Source organism: Ursus arctos, unplaced genomic scaffold, assembly GCF_023065955.2.
Source record: "Ursus arctos isolate Adak ecotype North America unplaced genomic scaffold, UrsArc2.0 scaffold_3, whole genome shotgun sequence".
Taxonomy (NCBI): Eukaryota; Metazoa; Chordata; class Mammalia; order Carnivora; family Ursidae; genus Ursus; species Ursus arctos.
In genome coordinates this window covers 65,296,987-65,318,604 of record NW_026622985.1, presented here as the reverse complement: position 1 = coordinate 65,318,604, position 21,618 = coordinate 65,296,987, and the positions used below count along the sequence as shown (strand labels likewise).

Sequence of the window (21,618 nt, the reverse complement as noted above, 5' to 3'; positions counted from 1 at the left end):
AGCGAGACATCTGCTCCCTATTTCCTTCTTATCCATCCCTAAGGAAGACTGCACAAGTCCAAGCAGTCCTTAGTCAGACTTCAGATTTTCTTTGACAACAGTACATGAAAAACCACAAGTACCCAACTTTACTGCTCCCAGGGTTTTTCCTAACTTTTCTTCACTTACATACTTTTACCGTGAGATAATCTCAACCTTGCCAATGTCATTTGCCACTGTCTGATCCCTCTCTAGCCATGTCTGTCCTCCCTGCCATTGCTGCACACTAGGATATGTAGTCACTGGACGGATGCAGGTTCTCATGGCGTGGGTTGGGACAGCAGGGCGGAGAAGAGGTGGCTACCTCAATTTTGGAGTGCTTGTAAACCTTGATTAGCGGTGTAGGCGCGAATAGCAACTACTTCCCAGAAACTCTCTGGCATTTAGTCAACCTTTTGCTTGCTTTCTTGTTTTCACATGACATTAAAACAAAACCAAACCAAACCCAAATACTGAATTGTATAAAATAAAGATAAGAGTTTCTCTTCCTAAAAAAAAAAATGTATCTACTCTCATGAGGTGAACAATCTTAACATTTAAATGTCTTTTTCTACAATTTTTAATGCTCATAGAAGCATATATGCCCATTCCTGAATGTATTTGATTTTTTTTTAATCCAAAATTTGGATTTTCTTTAGCTTGATATTTCCAGTCTGTGATCTGTCATGAACATGTCTAATTATCTATAGCCTCACAAATCTAACTCATTATTTGTCATCTGTGCCCAGTATTCCACAGATTGAATGTCTTATATTTATTATTGAACACATTGTTTATTATTTTTCTGCTATTACAAGTAATGTTGCAGTAATGTTTACAGCTGCTTCTGCTGTGTGGAGTCTCACGTTTGCTGGGCCCAGAGATGCACACTTTTTAAAATCTAACAGGTTCACCCAAATTGCATATCTAAAAAAAAAAGAAGGGGAAGGATAAATGATTTCACCCACTTTCATGTACAGTATACTTGAGCGTTTTTGTCTTTGGTTTGTTTGTCTTTTCATTTGTTGCATTTTAACTGGTTACTGGAAAGGAGTGTATCTGTAAAGGCTAGACCTATGTTTTGGGGTATGGATGCCTAACTACTATGTTTAACATTGCATGTACCATAGAAAGCCTTCTAGGAACTCCTTCCACCTCCCAAGAGGGGAAATTTCTCAGTGCATTTACTGTGATTTCAATCGAGGAAATTATTTTGATACATATTTACTATCCCATCAAGTCCCTGAAATAAATATGTGAATTTTCCAGGAAATCTTGAATAGAAATTGAAGGATTAGACAGGTTAAAGTAGATAGCAGTAATAATTGTCTCCTCCTTCCTTGATAAATTGTGCGTAAAGGTAGAGAAAATATTTTTGTGTGCATTGCTGGGAACAGAGACTATGGATATTGTTGTCAAGATGAAGAAATAAAAACATATGCTGTTCTGTACAGTGGCATGCCTTTAATCCTGACCCCCAGGGGATTTTTCAAAACTCCCCTTTCAGCCTCTTTTAGCCAACTTGGTGTATTAGGGACACTTAGCATTTACATGTATAAATTTCTCTATTTGTACACTTTCTGATGTATTGTTTAAACAAGGACAAGTCATTGATTCTTTTTTCTTCTGTTTTCATGCCCATGAAGACGGAATAATTTCCACATAATTGAAATTATACCATACCTGCTAAAATCAAGTTTGCTGAGTGCTTAAAAACCGTTGGAGGGAAAGGCAATTTTAGCATAAATTAATGCCTTTTGGTTTACATTTTGTAAAATATTTTTAATTCTACTTTTAAAGCTGAATTTGAATTCATGCATTTTTATAACTTCTGTCTTTTAGATTTAAACTTCTTACTATACATGATAGCTTAGGTAAATGGTGGTGAGAAAGCATGTAATTCGTGGTTGAGTAGTTTCCTATTCTGTGGCTACGTGTATATTCTAATTTTAATTTCTAATTGCTCATATTTATCCCGTGTCTTAACCAGTAAAAAGTATTCAAAAATACCTTTTAAAGACATATGTGGAATTATTGATGGTTTATTTGGGTGGTGTCTTGAAGCAATGCTTAACATATATACACACACACAGACACACATTTATATATATAAATGTAGGTGTACATATACAGACACACTTATTTATGTATATACAGATAAGTGATTATGTATATTCATAAACACATAAACATACTTCACATATCCCTAAGAGTAAATTATAGTGTTTTTTTTTCCTAAATATCTTTGATTTTCATACATCCTGCCATCCTCCCATTTGGTACCTTCTAAATTAAATCTCATTAACTTGAGCCTGCAGGCAGGATATTGAAATAAAAGCTTCTGAATCAAAAAAATATCTTCTTCAATGACTAGGTATAATATTATGTGTCCCAACTCCTAGAATTATGTATTGTCAACCAAAAATAATGAGTGAGAAGAGAAGATTATCATGAGCTCCCTTTGTCAGTGGGACGTCTCCACTTGGTGAAGTCACTCATCATCTGGAGCAAATTTGATAGTTGAGATTCATCACCTTCCCCCCAAATGTGACCCAGTCTTCTACTTGATATAACAGTCTCCTCATCTCCTAGACTTCAAACTATGGAGTCAGCTCTTGTGCCCTTTTCTCAGCTCAGTGATTAATCTATGATAAAAATGTCAAAGTCTCAGGGATACTGCCTTTCTTTTCACAATGTTGTTCCCCATCGAACTTTTCCACATTCATTATTAATGAGTGTCTCCCTACTGGTGTATTGTCTACCCTCCATAGCACCTAGCACTGTGTTTGGGGGCATCATAGGAATTAAGTAAATATATGTTGAATGAGTGGATAAACACTGTAAGATTCATTGTAATAGTTAATAAAGTACAACTCTCATGAAGTTATTCTGCTGCCTGCAGATTTTCAGGATATCTCAGATGGCAGCAGGGGAAAGACCAAACTCCTCACTATAGTGTTTAGAGACATTAAGAGCTTGCTGTCCTTTTTAAATTTTTATCGCTGCTCTCCTCTGAATGTTCTGTTGCAGTCATGCTAATTTTTAGATTGACCCTAATATACCATGCTTCATCCCAGGTCTAGCATGCATTGTTCCTTTAGTCTGTGCCAGGGTTGCTCACTCTAGAATGACCCAACCTGTCCTCTAAGCCCAAGGCTCAACTTCCCATACTTAAGAGTTCTCTAGCATCTCCTTCCTTGGCACTCCCAAGGAAGTATCACTCTTCCTCAACACTGCTACTTTTCTTGAATATTGGACTTCTTCTCCTAACTTGTGAGACTAAGAATCTCTCTACTCTTCTCCTTCCCTGGGGAATGAAGATATAGCTTGTTGAACAGAGGGAATGGTAGGTGGAATTTATAATCCCTGGGTATCTGCAGGTAGGGGATCGAGAAGGATGAATGGAGTGGAAGGTTGCTGTTGTAGACTGCATCCTGGTAGGGGGGAGCTCCAGAAGGCCTGGAGGTTGAGATAGTTCATGTTAGGCCCAGAGAGTAGCCTCTGAAAGAGAAGGAAGTTCACCAAAAATAGAAGGCTCTACAGATGAATGTTTCCATCTTCAAAATTTTTCTTTAATATAGCCTCATTCCTGGGTAGAAGTAGAGTAATTTCATGGCATTGTACTCTGACTACTAATGCATTGGAAGTTTTCTCAAGAACCTTTGAGTGAAAGTCATATAACCTCATTACACCCTATCATGCCTCATAAGGTACTTCTTTTAGGGCCATCAATAAGTGAATTTCTATATAAAATGAACTCATTTCTCTTCTGAGTATGCAATTATCTCATCTACCTTGACTAAACTATTTATTCAGGCACCTAACCAAGTGAATAAACAAAATCACTACACTAATATTCTTAATTCTCCCAGCAAAGTGCACCACAATTTGGTTACTGCTCACAACGTCTCCCTCATTTCATACTACTCTCCCACTCTCTTGGCCTTCCTGCCAGTCTGACTTTATTACAGTTACTCAGGTGCCCAAGATTTCCTCTAGACACAGGACTTTTGGATATGCTCTCAATCTGCCTAAAATGTCCCTTCTCTCTACAGTCCTCTTCACTTTCCCAAACTAGGTCAGATTCCTCTGTTAGAAGTATTTGTGGCTTCTGTTACCTTTCTTTCAGAGTTGTTAGCACAGCTAGGTTCTTAGGACATTGTTGGGTGAGTACCTGATTAATGTCCCTCTTTCCCTCTAGATTTGAAGTTCTTTGAAAAGATGGACTATATCTATTTTTTGCTCATTTTTGTATCCCAGGGCATGGTACCTACAAGGTACTTAGTAAATGTTTATTAAATGAAGTGAAGTGAGAATTTAAATTTCACTTGTGAATCCAGTTATTTTACTACTCCATAGATACAATTTTCTGTAACATTGTTATCCCGTTCTCTAAATCCTCTAATACACAAAAAACCCAAATACATGTGAAAAGGCTTCTAAACTTAAATAGTTGAAAACAGGGCTTTGGTAGTTACATAATTACTTATCTAGCCAAATATTAATTTTTGTCTTTTACACGACTTAGAGGGTATGTTGACAGTTTTTTAAGGAGAGGGTACCTTTCTCACTCTGTGTGATTTTGGAAACCTTAAATACATCTGAAGTATCAATATTTGCCTGATTCCAGGGAAGACTATACACAGAAATATCTGAAACATCCTCAAAGCCTTTTACATTTCAATAGAAGGAGCATAATGCTTTTACTACTCGACTTTGTTGTACAGAGTTTTCTCAGTAGAGTGAACACTAAATCAGTTATCTAGCAAGTTCATATTAAAGGAAAGATGTTCAAAGAATTGTTCCACAAGACTTCTCATGCCTGGTTCTTCAAAGAATGCCTGCATGGTTTAGTAATACTAAACTATAAATAATTTTGAAGTGGAGAGAGAAGTTTGATGGCTTAATAAGAAAGGGGTCAGTTCACTGTGGACGCTGAGGTAGCTAGATGCAGAGATACTGTTTATAAGGATAAAGCTTTTTCTCCTTTTGTATCCAATTTTGTGAATTTCTTAAAAATATCTGCTTTGACTTTCTTACTACTTTCCTGAGTATACCCATAAACCCAAACATAGGTAATGTTTGAGTGTAGCTGCATAGAAAACAGTCTACATCATCAATGTCTTCTCCTCCCTCTCCCTCGTGAGCCGCATCCAATCAAGAAGCAACTGCTCTCTGTTCTGCCACTAGAGTATCTTGACTCTAATTATCTTCTACCTTTCCATCCTGGGAGTGTCCCATGTTCAGCACCAATAACCTACTAAGCATTCTCCCACTTTGGAGTTTGGCCCCCACCCACCTCCCTTAGTCCCTCCCTCTACTCAGTCCCTCCCTCTCACCATTGGCATTGTGCCTTCTGAAATACAAATCTGATGGCTCTATCATTTAAAACCTTTAAATGGCCCATAACAACAACAATAAATTAATATAAAAATTGTATTACATGCCAGCACTGTTCAAAGCACTGTACATATATTAAGTCATGACGGTGTCCTGGGACAGTAAATCTAGAAACTGTTACTCGCCATCACTTTCATATAATAATAAAGTTAATGTTGATTGAGTACCTGTTTGGACCAGGCACTGTTCTAAGCACATATTTTACAATATTGACTTATCTAATCCTAACAACACCTCATGAATAACAACTTTTTTTTTTAATTGTGGAAAGTGAATCACTGAATAAGGGTTAAGTAACTTGCCGAAGGTGACATGGCTAATATAATAAGTGGAGAGACAGTATTCAAACCCAGGCAGACTAGCAGCAGAGTCCATGTTCCGAAGCCCCGCTCAGACCACCTTTCCAAATAAGCTCCCTGATTTGAGCGCCTAGCTCCCAGTTCTCATCTGGCTTTTCTTTCCAAGCACAGTCTTCGTTGACGTTGCATTCTCCTGTCTTCTATTCTGTCACACTGAACCAAACAGATGCTCTTGTAAATGAATCCTTCTCCTGGACCACCTTGATTCACTCAAGCTCTTCATTGCTTCTGTAAAACATTTGTCTGAGGTTATGACCTAGCATGTTCACAGCTGAAAGGTTACACCGTAGTAATGCTATGGACTCTTGTTCCCACCCACTAAAATCTGCAGCCTAGAGAAATCAGCTGTGGTGATTCCCAAACGTGTTTATGCTAGTTGTACCTATTATGGTACACATTTACTCTGATTATTATACAAATTGATGAAATATGAAGGAAAGAAAATCAAATGTCTTGAAAGACAAATGTACAATGAGTTTTCTCTTTTAAATAGCTATACATGTGGTTAGACAACTGTGGACGTCTGGGAAAAAAATTGTTAAAGTCTAGAAGGATTCTTTATTCAGATTTTGTCACAAATATCATTTTTAAGTTTTCACTCCAACGTAAGAAGCTAAAACTGGGAATTCTAAACAGTGTCATATGAATATGGTTTAGAAAAGACTTACCAGAGCTTCAACTTCAGAGCTTCAACCCAAAGAGAAGGCCTTCTTATCTTAAGAGATTGCATTAATTGAGCATTATATGTTTCATAATGCAATGATATGATTAAGAAATGAATGTATGAGAGGTGCCTGGAAGACTCAGTCAGTTAAGTGTCTGCCTCTTGATTTCGGCTCAGGTCATGATCTCAGGGTCATGAGATGGAGCCCCATGTGGGGCTCTCCATTGGGTGTGGAGCCTCCTTAAGATTCTCTCTCTCCCTATCCCTCTGCCCATCCTGCACTCTCAGGCACTCTCTCTATCTCTAAAAAAAAAAAAAAAAAAAAAAAGACAGAAGAAAAGAAAAGAAAAAAAGAAAGAAAGAAAAGAAAGATGCATGTATGATTTTTTTAGTATAATTTCATGCTTTACCAACTTAAAAAAATATTAATCTGATAAATATCTATCTGGGTTGAGTTTGATGAGAGGATTTCTAATGTCTTTGAAATATGATACCATACTTACCTTCACATCCACATGTTAGCCAAACGACAGAACTCAGGGTTCTTCCAGTATTTACCTATGAGGCACTTTCTGATGTCTCATTTTCTGCCTTTGAATGTGCTTCCCTTTTGCCTGAAATGACTTTCCCTAACCTTCTGTTGATTTTAGATATTACCTCATCTGCAATATCTTTCCAGACATTTCAAGATTGGATGTATATTCCTCTAAATGTCTATTAGAAACAATCACCCAGACAAAATATATTGTAATTAAAAGTTTGGAAGAAATGAATGTATTCAATCTTTTTTACTTTTTTTTTTTTCCTTTATGAGGAAGACGTGATAGGACAGTTTTTAAAAAATATAAAGAAAAGTAATAAATTAAACTTTTCTAATCCTAGTATCCTATCTAAAATAAATCTATAGGGCAATCACAGATGTGATCATGGCTTAAAGATTAATAATATCATGGTGGTGAGGATAGAACCCATATGGCAAAGGAATCATGCAAAATTTTGACTTGAGAATGATGAGCTCCAAAACCTTTTTTTTTTTTTTTTGAAGGTGTGGTGGTCAGTCTGATTATTTGTAAAAGGGAAAGCTGTTAGTAATAGTTGTGCAACCGCAAAGCAGGTTACAAAATATGATACATAACTAACTATCAGTAAACAGCAAAGTAGGGTTTGGGTGGATGTAGTGGTTTCCATGGTAAGCCTATTTCATCTAATCAAAGTGATATTTTGTAATCATGAAGAGGATATAATTATTAGCATTTATTATCTAAATGGGATGATTTTTGATAAGGGTGAAACAGGATTGTTTTTATTAGAATGAGATAGAAATCCAATAAGAAGATAAAAAGATTATGTTAATTATGTGGTTCTGGTGCTTAAGAGAGAACATATGCTTCTCTTGAACTCACTTTCACTGGCGAATAGCCATTTAACCTACGATGTGCTGGAGCTGTGAAGCTGAAGTACTTAAATGTTGTGCTTCCCTGGTGATCCGTCTATATAACAAGCCCCCCAAACAAGTGGGTGAGATGAATGCAATTAGGTCTCAATAAGAACCATCACCCCAAAGTGAAGTGGCCTCACACCATGTACACTGAAATACTGTCTCTATAACCAATAGGAGCTTGGTGTGTGCAAAAAGCAGGGACTCCACTATGGAGGAGATTAGTGGATTTGAATGTCTCTGGAAGAATGGTTTTCATTGGCAGCTGAACATTCAGCTGTGTCCATTTTGCCCTGGGCTACTAGTCCTATGAAGATAATTATGTATGACAAGATCTTGTCACTTTTTATTAACACCCTTTAAGTGTCCCGCATTGCCTACAAAATAGAGTATATACTTCTTAGATTGATATTTAAGTTTCTCTACAGTCAGTCCATCCCCAACTTACAATGTACATTTGCTAGCTTCCACTAAACTGCATTCCAGCCTAACCAAAAAATTCAGGGTTTTTCTAACATGAATCCTTGATACACTTTATCATCTACGTGTTTTCACTCACATTTTGTACCACTCATGCCCATGTTCATATTTTTCTCATTTCCCAGATCAAGATCAGCTCAGTCAGAATTAATCTTTTTCTTAAAGGAGGATACAGTACTCATTAAGTGCACAGACTGTGTGTATCTGGTTCAGATCCTTTACTGTTTTCTTTCTTTGACAAAGCGTAAATTATTGTCATTAACTATACTACCTGATCCATAATAAGTACTCAGTTAAGAGTACTTTATTATCATTATTATATCTCGCATCCAGCACTTATCATGTTCTGCTTTATGTTGTAATTTCTATGTACATCATCCTTTGCTCTTTATTATGTTTCTTGAGGTCAGAGGCTTTTCCATACTTAACTTTTTAATCTTCCTGAACACACTTTGATCAAATTAGTCTACAACATCCATAAAATGAATTCATTCAGATGTCAATGCCAATTATCTAATTCTATACTTTGTATATTTTGAGTTATTTTAGTTTATAATCATAAATTAATTACATTTCTATAAACTATAAGCCATTAATTTTTTTCAGTGATTCCTTTTACTATCTGGTATGTTACTGAAGGAATTTCCTATCTAAAAATCTAAGACAAAATGATCTTCACTTATGAAGATGGCAACCGATAGCCTTCTTAAATAATTATCTTATACTCAGTACCTATACTTACGTTTGATTCAAATTCTCTAAAAAATTAATTTGCAAATGAAGCTTCCATCAATGTGGGTAAAATGCCCATGAGGAAGATTATAAAGAGAAGCTTTAAAATTTGGTAATCATCATTTTGATTTTTAAAGGTCAATTAACACAAACTAAGTCAATTACCGTTGACAAACTAATCTCTCCAGGTCTCAAATTTCTTATCTGTAAAATGATTGTGTTGTCTGAAGGTATAAAATCCTTTTCAGTTCAAGATACTATACGATGCTATTGTCGAAAATGAGAAGAAGAGTAACTTTAGTTTTTTATAGTATTTTAAAGAGGACTACTACCAGAATTCACACTCATCCAGTTAGTCAATATATATTTGTTGAGCACCTATCGAGAATACAGACAGGCACTTCCGGAAGACAGTGTTGAACAAGACATTTAAAGTCTCTGCCTTTATAGAATTTACAGTCAAGTCCAGAAGATAGACAAAAATCAAGTAATCCATGAGACAGATTATAAAGCCAGGGAACAGATAGTGCTATGAAGAAAAGTACGCTAAGGGGTAGAGGGTGACGAGGAGCTATTTAGATAGAAGATTTAAACAGGAACACAGAATGCAAAGAACATTCTGTGCAGAAGATAGCAAGTGCAGAAAAGGGCCAGAGTCAAGAGGTCTCACGGTGTGTTGAAGGAACATCGAAGAGGCTAGTGTGGATGAGGTAAAATGAGCAAGAGGAGTTGAGGCTGAAGGTGTAGTGAGGGAACAGATCCTGCAAAGCAGTGATTCCCAGAGCGGGGCAGTTTTGTGCCCCCACAAACATCCTAGAGATATTTGGCAATGCTTGGTGACGTTTTTGGTTGTCAAAACTGTGAAGGGGATGCTATTGCTATTAACATCTAGTGAACGGGAGCCAGGGATGTTACTAAAGATCCTAAGTTACACAGGATAGCTCCTCATGACGAAGAATTTTCTGGCTCAACCTATCTAGAGTGCCAAGATTAGGAATCTTGGGTGTAAGGCCTTGTAGGTTCACAGTAAGCAATTTGGATGTTATTCTGTGTGATGGGAAGCCATTGGAAACTTTTCAACAGGGCAGGAGTATGACACGATTAGACTTGTGTGGCGAATGACTAAAAATAGTGGAAAATAGAGACATAAAAACCAGTGAGAAAGTGACTGCAGGAGTCCAGGAAGCAGATTAGCTATGGGTTTTCTCTCCGGTTTCAAGTTTCACATGGTGATTTATGTTATCTAAACATTTACTTTAAGAGGACAGCAGTTTGTCTACATAGCAGAATATCTAGAAGATGTGACTATGGAGGACTGGCTCTTCAATTTATATGACACAATAATCTGAGCAATCACGTCTTTTCAAGATCGATGTTATCCACATGAATCTGATTTCTTACAAGCCGGATTTCCCCCATTACAGACTCAGTGGATATAGAAGTCTATTTTATGCTGTTTAGTATTATTCTGAGTTATGTGAGAAGTTTAATAAGACCTCATTAAAAGTGATTTGCTGTTCTTCCTATCCGAATTGAACATTCCCTGAATTTTGTCTTCCATAATGGAAAAGTCAGGCTTACGCTCAAGAGCACATTTCTTGGAAGCTGAGAGGATTGCCCTCTGCTCACTTGAGGCTTAGGTCATTGATAGCAACTATTCAAGGATCATTGTGAAACAAAATATCCTAGGAAGATTTAGATAAGCTTTATGTTTAAAACAAAACACCTTGGCATGCAGGCATTCTGGTCCATAATTTCATTCTTGAAATTCACTGGTCGGGACTGTGCCACCATGTCATAGTCCTATGTAGGGGGAAAGAAAAACATCTTTTCTGACTTTCACATAATTCACTCACATGTTTACATGGTATTCTGGTATTCTAGACATTATAATATGGTTTTATAATACAGATTCATGTAGGCTGAAACAAGTAAGGCTTGAGTTAGCAAGATCTCCTATTCAGTACTTCCTAAAACCTATATTATTCATATTTATATTTTATAAAGAGTAATCTGTAGCTGTCGAATGTGTAATCTAGTATGGTGACTTTTTACAAAGTCATTATATTCTCTCTATAATACTATTTGTTTGATTGAAAATGTTAAATAAAGATGTATTAAGGAATATTCTGTTGGAAGAAATGATTGATGATTAAATGAATCGCTGCTGACGTTAATTAGGTAGCTCTACCATTTTGCAGTATTCGTCATGTAAAAAGAAGGGTCTCAATTCAAATTTAACCAAAATCCAATTGCTTCTTATGATGTAGTTGTATTTAGAAATGTTACTGGGGTGTAATTAAAACTTTTAAAAAAGGGTGATTTAAAAATTAATTACTAGTAATCAATTACTAGTGGATTTAAAAATTAATCACTAGTGGGGCGCCTGGGTGGCACAGCAGTTAAGCGTCTGCCTTCGGCTCAGGGCGTGATCCCGGCATTATGGGATCGAGCCCCACATCAGGCTCTTCTGCTATGAGCCTGCTTCTTCCTCTCCCACTCCCCCTGCTTGTGTTCCCTCTTTCGCTGGCTGTCTCTATCTCTGTCGAATAAATAAATAAAATCTTTAAAAAAAAATGATCACTAGTAATTTAAAGATTAATTACTAGTAATTAATCCAAAGGCTCATTAATTTTGTTTGTGGGAAATAAAGAAAATAGCATACATTCCTTTTAACGTTAAAAAGAATATTCAGGTTGCAAGACTGACATCAGAGCAAACAGATGGAAAATTGTTCGTATTTCCTCCAATATCTAAGGACCTTACCACTAGTAATTTAAAGATTAATTACTAGTAATTAATCCAAAGGCTCATTAATTTTGTTTGTGGGAAATAAAGAAAATAGCATACATTCCTTTTAATGTTAAAAGGAATATTCAGGTTGCAAGACTGACATCAGAGCAAGCAGATGGAAAATTGTTCGTATTTCCTCCAATATCTAAAGACCTTACATTAAACAATGAAATGTGTTTTTCCCCCTGTATACATAGCATGTGGAAAAACCCTACTAAAGTAAATGATGAATGATACAGATACCCAGGAAATTATTTTGAGAGAGGACTTTGTAAACAAGTGCAACAATACCATTTATAATAAATACTGATTTTTTTGAAAAATAAAACTATGCATTACAAGCCCTCTATTTTATTTAAATTGGTTTTCTAGGAAGCTTTCCATGGAATAATGATAGGAGTCACTATTTCTATTTCTGATAAGATCCAGTTTAGCAGTAGGTAAACTGATTATGGTGTTTAAACCTTTGGCATTTCATGTTTTTATCATTTTAGCAAAAACTAATTTTAAATATATGGAAGTTAGATACATTTTTATCTTTGCTATGTGGAGTTATCTTTTCTGTATTCAGATAGCTTATATAATGTTTATAATTATGCTGTAACTCAATACATTTACCTACTTAAAATTTTGACTTAATATGATCTAAGATAAGTTAATACTGGATGTATTATAACAGCATTTAGAATAGAAGAATAAGAAGAAATTAAGGAAAATAAGAGAAAAAATTAATAATAATATCTTTAGAGTGAAATAATTTAAATATGTTTAACTTTCCATCCCATTGCAGTGACTGGAAGTCTTCATTATAAAGTGGCTTATAAAATATTCCCCTTAATTTATGATGCTGTATTTCCAGGAAATAATGCACTAAGGAAAAGGAAATATTTTTTTCTGTAAGAGAATGGGATTTGAATTACCTATTACCTTCTTTACCTGTTAGCTCTTATCTATCCCTTCTTCATATCTTGATTCAGATATTCATAATGCCTTTCCTGGCTAGTTCAGACTAAAATAATACCATCCTTTGAACACCCATGTGGTTAGAAAGATTTGACATTCGTTCATATGTTTATTCCTCCTTTTGTCAGTTATTTTCTTGCAGATGCTTCCAACTTGTTAAATTTCATCTATGGTAGTTTAGATTGTCATATATATTTCACAGACTTTAGTTGCTTAAGTTCGAATCATGGTAGAAGTTATAATCTTGGTAGTAGGGACAAGATCTTATTCTTTTCTGTTCCTTTGTGCACATAGTAGTCATTCAATAAATGTGGTTCTAACAGAAAAGAAAAAGTGGAGTCCGCCTTCTCACAGAGTTCATAAGCTTATCCTCATAAACTAACCCTAACTCACAAGGTAACACAGCATTAACTACACGTCATTGCTGGATTGATCAGCACAGCGTAAGTATGTATTATTTATGTGGCCTGACCTAGCATGGATGGAATCTAATGTTTGATAAATGTTGGTATCTTTCTCAAATTTTCACTAACAACTACAGTGATTTTTATGGACAGCCATAGATATTTTTAAGGTGTATGTTTAACAGGAGAAAACATTCTTTTAAGGAAATTGTCACATCTGTGCTCCTATAATCCAAATTTAGAAAAAAAAAAAGTACATCAGGAATATTCACTGAAAAAATTCTTAGCTGTACTAAGAGCATTCATATTAAATTTATAAAATTCTGCAACTTTATTGTGAAGACATATAAACCTTACTTCTTGTTTAAAGGAACTAAATAGATTTGCTCTAATCACCTAGCAACAATCTGCAGTCTATTTAGAGAATGACATTTCATTTTTTTTCCACTGAAAAGATGTTAAGACCTATTCTTTGGAATCTCAAATAGTTATGATCCATGGTAAAATGGAAAGGGAATTATAGAATCTGGTTTATATGGTCTTTGCCCTGCAGCTAACTAGGTGACTTCACCTAAATGTTTTTTGCCTCTACTTGATGTATACCAAGGGGAGTTTTATTAGATCATTGCTGGTGTCTTTCCAACTGTGATCTTAAGAAATGTCCTCATTTAACAGTTTACTCTAAGTGATTCAACTTCCTAGAAATATTATCACCTAATTTGCTTAAATTCACTCTCTATTAATTACATATATTTATTTTTTTAATTACATGCCATTTCTAATTCAGTACAAGCTCCAAGGAAAAGAGTATTGAATCTCCATAACTTAGCATTTTTATACTAAGCAAATATAACAATTGGTAGCATTTAGAGTTAGAAGAGAGAATGGGTATATTGAACAGTAGAAAAGCTTACCACGTTGTTATAGCAGAGATCTTTGGACATTTTAGAATATTGACCCTGACCATGGATTTTAATAAACAAAATTTAACTTTATTTATTAAAGAGTTTTAAGCTCACTTCCCTGCTTAAAATCCTTCTATAGCATAAAATAAGCATCAGTGTTTTCATGATCAGGTCCCATAAACACTTTAATCTCATCTCAGAGACCTGATATCATTTTGTCTGGGTGCTAATGAAGCTATTATTTTCCTGATTTATTGTTTTATTATGATTATCAAATTCTCTGTAGCCTTTTGTTTTATGTGTCTCTCTTATGAGCAACATGTAGCTATAATTTTTACACAGTTGGACAATATTTTTTTTCAGTTAGCTATATTAGTTCATCTAGTTTTATTATTAGTGATATATTTAAATACCATCTTATTTTGTGTTTTCTATTGATCCTGCTTTTTCTACTTTTTAATTTTCTGCATTCTTTTGCATTAACTAAGATTTTACTTTTGAAGATTTATTTGTTTTAGAGAGAGAGAGTGTGTGTGCATGAGTCAGGGGAGGGGCAGGGGGAGAGAATCTTCAAGCAGACTCTCCACTGAGTGTGGAGCCTGACATGGGGCTCAGTCTCACCACCCATGAGAGCATGACTTGAGCCGAAACCAAGAGTCCGAAGCCTAACTGATTGAGCCACCTAGGTGCCTCTACATTAACTGGGATTTTTAAATTCTATATTCAGTCTACTGGTTGGGGAGTTAATAGACAACATTCCCACTGTGATTCCTAGAATTATTTAAATGCATACCAAACAAAGTCCAAAGATAATAAATATCTCTACTTTTCACTAGAAAAATTCAAAAACCTAGAAAAAATTATTTTCAATCACTTTCCTCCTTTTCTGCATGTTATTTGTATAAGTTGTCACATGGTAGAGTGAGAGAGTAGGGGTGGAGAGTGGGGGAAGTAGACAGAGAGAGATCACTCCAGCTCTCTCTAGTCTCTTCTTATAAGTGTACTAATCCTCTCATGAGGTCCCTACCCTTCTGCCCTGATCTAAACCTATCTCCCAAAGGCCCCATCTCCATGTGGGAGATAGGGCTTCAGCATATGAATTCTGAGGAAACATAACTCATCCATAGCACAAGGTAATTCAACTAAGAAAGAATAATCTTTTTTTAAAAAAATGGGGTTAGAAAATTTGGATATCCATATGCAAAAAAAGAAAGAAAGAAAAGAAAAGAAAAGAAAAGAAAGAAAGAAAGAAAGAAAGAAAGAAAGAAAGAAAGAAAAAATGACCTTGAACTTTCTTTTGTACCATATTTTTTTAGAAAGGCTTAAAACTAGAAAGGTAGAAGAAAAAAATAGAAAAAAAGCTTTGTGATTTTGGATTAGGCAAAGATTTCTTGTGGCATAAAAAGCATATATTATAAAAGAAAAAATGAGAAATAAACTTCATGAAAATTTTAAATGCTTGTTCTTTGAAGAAAACTGTTAAGAAAATGAAAAAAAAGTCACAGATTAGGAGAAAATATTTACAAAAGCATACATCTGGTAAGAGTTATATCCAGATTATATAAAGAAGTTATACAACTCAATAATAAGAAGCAAACCACTGAATTTCATTTTTCAAAGCTTTAATAATTCACCAAAGAAGAAAGCAAATGGCAAATGCATACTCAGAAATATTAGTCATTAGAGAAAAGACAGGTTAGCATTCAGTTACCATATGACCCAACCATTTCACTTATAGATACTTGTCTATATCTATATCTATATCTATATCTATATCTATATCTATATCTATCTATCTATCTATATATATATATATATATATATATATATACTGAAATATTCGTAGCTGCTTTGTTGATGATAGCCAAAAACTGGAAACAACCCAAGTGTCCATGAACTATTGCTTGGCAAACCAACTGTATATCTATATATTGTTAAGAAAAAAATGGTAGCAAATTTCTAATACATGCAACATCATGAACTAATCTCAAAAGCATTAGACTACTTTAAACAAGCCAGAAATAAAAGAATACATATTGAATGATATCATCTGTAGGAAAGTCTGGAAAGGCAAAACTGTAGTGATAGGAGCAGCTCAACCCAGTTACCTGGAGCCATGGATCTCAGTGAGGGCAGATGGGCCTGCTGAGGGAAGTGAGGAAACTTTGTTGAATAATTTGAGTGTTTTATATCTTGATCTAGTGATTATATGATTGTATAGATTGTTAAATCTCATTGAATTGTATACTTAAAATGACTGGGTTATATTCCATGTAAATTATACCCTAGTATGGAAACTCTGCTGTTAGTTTGAAGATAATCTACCTTTTTTTCCTCTGGCAGCATCTCAAAAATTTGTGGAGGCAAGAGGGTCTTTAGGGTTCTACAAATGCATTACATTGTATCAAGGTGTGATTTCTTTATCCTTATCTTTCTTGTGGTTGGTTCACTGTGCAGACTCGGTGAGTTCACGCTTTCATCAATTCTGAAAAGTTCTCTACCACTATTGCCTTTCCTTGTTTTCTTTTATTCTCTTCCTTTGGGACTCTTATTACACTTACGTTACATTTCCTAGTAATGTCCTCTATGTCTCTTAACATCTCTTATATTTTCTTTTATTTCTTTACCTCTCTGTTCTAAATTCTAAATGACTTTTTCTTTAGTTTTAGTAATCTGCTTTTTGTCCACCTATTTAATTATATACAGTTGGTCCCTGAATAACATAGATTTGACCTGGGTGGGTCCACTTGTATGTGAATTTCTTTTGATAAACATAGTACACTACTGTAAATGTGTTTTCTCTCCATTATGATTTTCTTAATAACATTTTCTTCTCTCTAGCTTACTCTGTTGTAGGAATACAGTATAGAATACATATAACATAAAAATATGTGTGAATTGACTGCTTATGTTATCAGAAAGTTTTCTGGTCAATAGTAGCTATTAGTAGTTACATTTTGGGGGAGTCAAAAATTTTATGAGGATTCTCTACTGCAGTAGGGAGTCAGCGCCCAACCCCCACATTGTTCAAGGGTCCACTGCATTTTAAAATTTAGAAGTTGTATTTGATTCTTTTTCAATTGTCTGTCCTTCAAAAATAAGGTAGTGTTTCTTGCTCATTTTTTAAAGTTCCCTTTTTAATTCTTAAAAAAATATTTAAATATGCATAATTTATATTCTATGTCTGATAAATCCAGTATTTTAAGTCCTCAGGGGTCTAATTCTGCCTTTTATTGTTTGCCTTGACTCATTAATAACCGGCTGTTTCCTTGTGAGTTGTGTTATATTGGATTATGAGCTCTTACTGGCTGGGACTTAGCTATAGAAAACCTGAAAACTCTGAAATGAACAGTTTTTCTTGAAAAGACTCATACTTCCTTCTGACAGATTCCGGGGGCCAAGTCAAGTTAACTCTAAATTTTCTTAGACAACACAAGCTGTGTGAATTTGAACCCCAATCTCATCTTTGAGCAGGATGTGGATTCTCAAGGGAGAATTACTGTCTCTTCTAGATGCCAACACTTGATAGACAAGTGTCCTTCTTGTTTTCCTTTCCTGATGGTAGATTTTTTTTTTTTCTAGTCCAGTATATCAGTGATGATGATGATGAAAGAGATCTAGTTCCAACTCCTGATCTTGCATAGTCCTGAGCCCTTGACATCTAGCCCCTTCAAGATAATGAAAACCAGGGGTCTAGGATCCAGGGAGTAGTAAACATATTCAGCAAAGCCACTCCTTTGGACAATGAGAATAATCAATACAATTGTTTGAAAAATAAAGAAATAAAACACTTCAATAAATCATGAATTATTAATACTAATTACCTAAGTTAAGAATATGTGTATATTTGGGAAATACTTTAAATATGAATTTGTTTCCTTCTTGTGGTATCAAGGCTTATATTGATAATTTTGTATTCAACTGATGACACTGAAAAGACTATGAAATTTAAAAAAAAATGTTTCAAGGTCAAATCAAATTGGAGGCAATCATTCTTCATTCCATTTATAAGACCTAGTAACTTGTCTTGGTAAAGCTAGTACTAAAAATGCCTCTTTGTAGACAGGTAGTTAAAATACCATACAGAACTCATTTTTGACTGTCAAACCAAAATTATTTGCAAGCCATAGATACATGCAACCTTGTATGCTGACACCTCACTTAACTGTTAAATCACCTGAAAGATTATCTTGTCTCTCTTTTATGTGAATTCAGAAGCACAAAGCTATTTAAAATTCCTTCTCCAGAGGAATTCTATTAGGAGTATTATATTTCTTTGGCAGTCCTAAAAGGAACCAGCTCGATATTTTAACATCATATTTTTTAAAACTACTTTGGGTTATTTTTTAAAAAGTTAGATTGAAACCTGAGAAATATGCACTATGCAAATGAAATGAATTTTATCAGAGTTCTACAGCTCAAAGTACTCTTTCACACCTGTCTGGTATCAAGGTAAACCACTCCTATTAGCACTGTGACATTAAAAAATGCAAGTGATTAATAAGTGAAAACACAAATAGGTTGTGTTTTCACCTACTACTCTTTGCATATTTAAATATGCACAAACAGATAGGTTGTGTTTTCACATGTAAGTTTTAGAGTATCCCAGAAGGGCATATGAATAAAAAGGAAAAAAAAAAAAGATTTATTGTAGAATAAAAAATAGTCTATAGTCACAGTGCAACTGTGGGGAAAAGAAATTATTGAAGCGTAGCTCAGGTAATTTTAAGAGACTGATGCTAATAGATAGTGGTGGCTGAATACATTCTGAATTATGAAAAGAAAGAAAATAGTGGACAAAGGAAGACAATAGCAATAATAACTACCACTTATTGGGTTCTTACCATATATCAGAACTATACTGAGTGCTTAAAAACAGTCTCAACTATACGAGAATCCATTTATCAAGTGTTTAATACATACCACTTTATTCATGGAACAACTCTTTGAGTTAGGTACCATTTTTTGCTCTCTTCTCCAAATGAGAACACTGACAGAATTGCGTCAACTTTTCCAAGGTCACATGAACTTGAAAGTGTTCAGTTAGGTAAAAAAGCCAAAAGAGGCTGATTGCAGAGACTATGCCCTCTAGTAACCTCTCCAGTACATTCTCATTTACCTACTGACCTTCATCTCAACCGGGGTACGTCTTATTCATCCTATTTTAAAGATAGGCAGATGGAGGTTGACACTAAGTAACTCGCACAGGATTGCTTAATGAGTTCTAGTGGCAAGACTAGAACTGGTTTAGTCTGCTTCCAGACTCTGAACTTTCCACCCTATTATTCTGCCTTTGTTGCAGTATTTTTTATTCTTCAGTTACTCAGTCATTTGGTCATTTATTTAACAAATATTTGTTGAACACTTTGTACAGTGCTTTCTTCTGGGCTCTGGGGATGCAAAGAAAGTGAACAAGAAAGGCAAAGTTCCAAAGTTTATATTCTAGTTGGGGGGGGGGGGGCGGGGAGATAGGCAATAAACAACAACAAAAACCCAGTAAGTGAATGTCAAGTGTTAGTAGCTGCAGTGAAGAAAAATAAGGCATTGTAAGAGGCTAGAAAATGGTGGGAGGATGGGCGTATTCAACGTTTTTAGATAAGATGGTCAATGCAAGGAAATGTGCAACTGTCACTGCTAATTTTACGATACTGTCATTTTCTATCACAAGTATCTTGACTCCCTGGTTCATATGACATTGAAACTGAATCTGAGTTTTATATCATTCTTCTGGTTTCCAGAAGAATATGCTTGACTCAACTCTACCATTTCAATGCAGAAATGATTTTATGCTGGTTTTATTTCATAATTCTGCTTGAAGAGGCAAGATGAGTAATTGTTTTCTTTCTAACTACCCAAAATAGCCAGCATAATAAGGTGAACAAATGTTTGGACTTAATAAGAAAGTGTGCCTTGCCAACAATTAAGTAAAAGGGTCTTCTCCCGTCATTAACACTTGATGTGGGATATTAGTTCTTAGAGGCAATCTCATGGTAAAAGCAGTAGTGATATCAGGATCTAATTGACAGTTTTTAATTGAAGAACACTTATATTACAGAGTATATGATGGTGAGATGTGTTCAACTTGTTTTTGCTTTTCTTTAAAAAGCTGAAACTCTTCTTCCCAGTAGTAATTAAAAATAAACGGCAGTCATTAACTTACTGTGGGCTTCTAATGGCCACAGCATTGCTTCCTTGCATGAATGATTTACTGATCTGGAGCAAAGTAATTCAACACTGAAGTTATCTTGAAAATTAAAAACCATTCTAGATAATGAATAGTTTCAATTTCTATAGCACCAATTTATGTGTGGTCTTTTTTGTTTTTTTAATGTTCTTCTGCACACGTACCACTTGCTAACTAACAAAAATGGTCTGAAAGGGATTCTACACCAAGGAATAGCTCACAAAGCTCAGTTTCTATTCTTAATTCTATAGACTTAGGGGCGACGTCCACTCATTCATTCAACCAACATTTACTGAGAAGCTTCTTTAGGCTAGGCATTTTCCCAAATGCTTTGGGGAGTAAAAAAAAGAAAAAAAAAGTCTCTACCCTCAAAAGAATTTATTATAGAATTGAGTAATATTTTATTCTCATCTTGTTCCTCTTATGAAATTGGTTGTATCATAATTTAGTTGACCATTCTCGTGTTGTAGAATATTTAGGAAATATATATATGATATAAAAGCTTTTGTTTAAAAGAACGAAAAAAGCTTGTGTTGCGGTTGTGAGGGAGATCTGGCTGTGACATCTGTCACCCCATTGAAAGCAAGGGTTGATTCAGCCAAAGGGGCTGGCTAGGCGGGTGTCCCCTTCCTCCCTCACTGCTCCCTGTGCATCCCTCCTGACACATGCTGCTTACTCTGGGAAGAGGAGGACCTTTCCCAATAGAGAAGGGCTGTTCTTCGGTCAAGGGTATAGGAGTAGCTGCATTCCCCTGCTAAAAACGCCAAACAAGCTGCCCAGGTCCATTTGTAGAATGTAGTCAAACTTCCAAGACTCCAGACACATCCAAATAGGGTGCTGCATGTGGCAGTCTGCCTTTCTTAAAAAAAAAAAAAAAAAAAAAAAATTGTTTTGAATGCTCCTAATAATAAATATTTGTTCATATTTCTGATTATTTCTTTGGGGTGGATTTCTACAGAATGGCATAATAACTAGGTCAAAGGCATGTACATTTTAGTCTCTTAACAAATTTGATGAAACTAAGTCCCAAATTGCAAAGTAGGAAAAAAGTTGTATCATTTTATATTGCCACCAACACTGTAGGAGAGAGCCTTTCCTTATTCCATTTCCTTGTCAGCCTTAAGAGTATACAGTGTTCCTGGAGACCTGGGTGGGTTGTCAGTTGAGCATCTGACTTTTGATTTAGGCTCAGGTCATGTTGGCTCTGCACTGGGCTCCACACTCGGTGCAGAGTCTGCTTGAGGATTCTCCCTCTCACTTTCCCTCTGCCTCTCCAGC

The 21,618-nt window shown here is 35.2% G+C and overlaps 1 protein-coding gene across 7 annotated transcripts in view; it reads left to right on the top strand.

Annotated features, from left to right (window-relative positions):
- The window catches only part of IMMP2L (inner mitochondrial membrane peptidase subunit 2), an 821,223-nt gene that overhangs the window by 593,174 nt on the left and 206,431 nt on the right, over window positions 1–21,618 (top strand). The window lies entirely within an intron of this gene.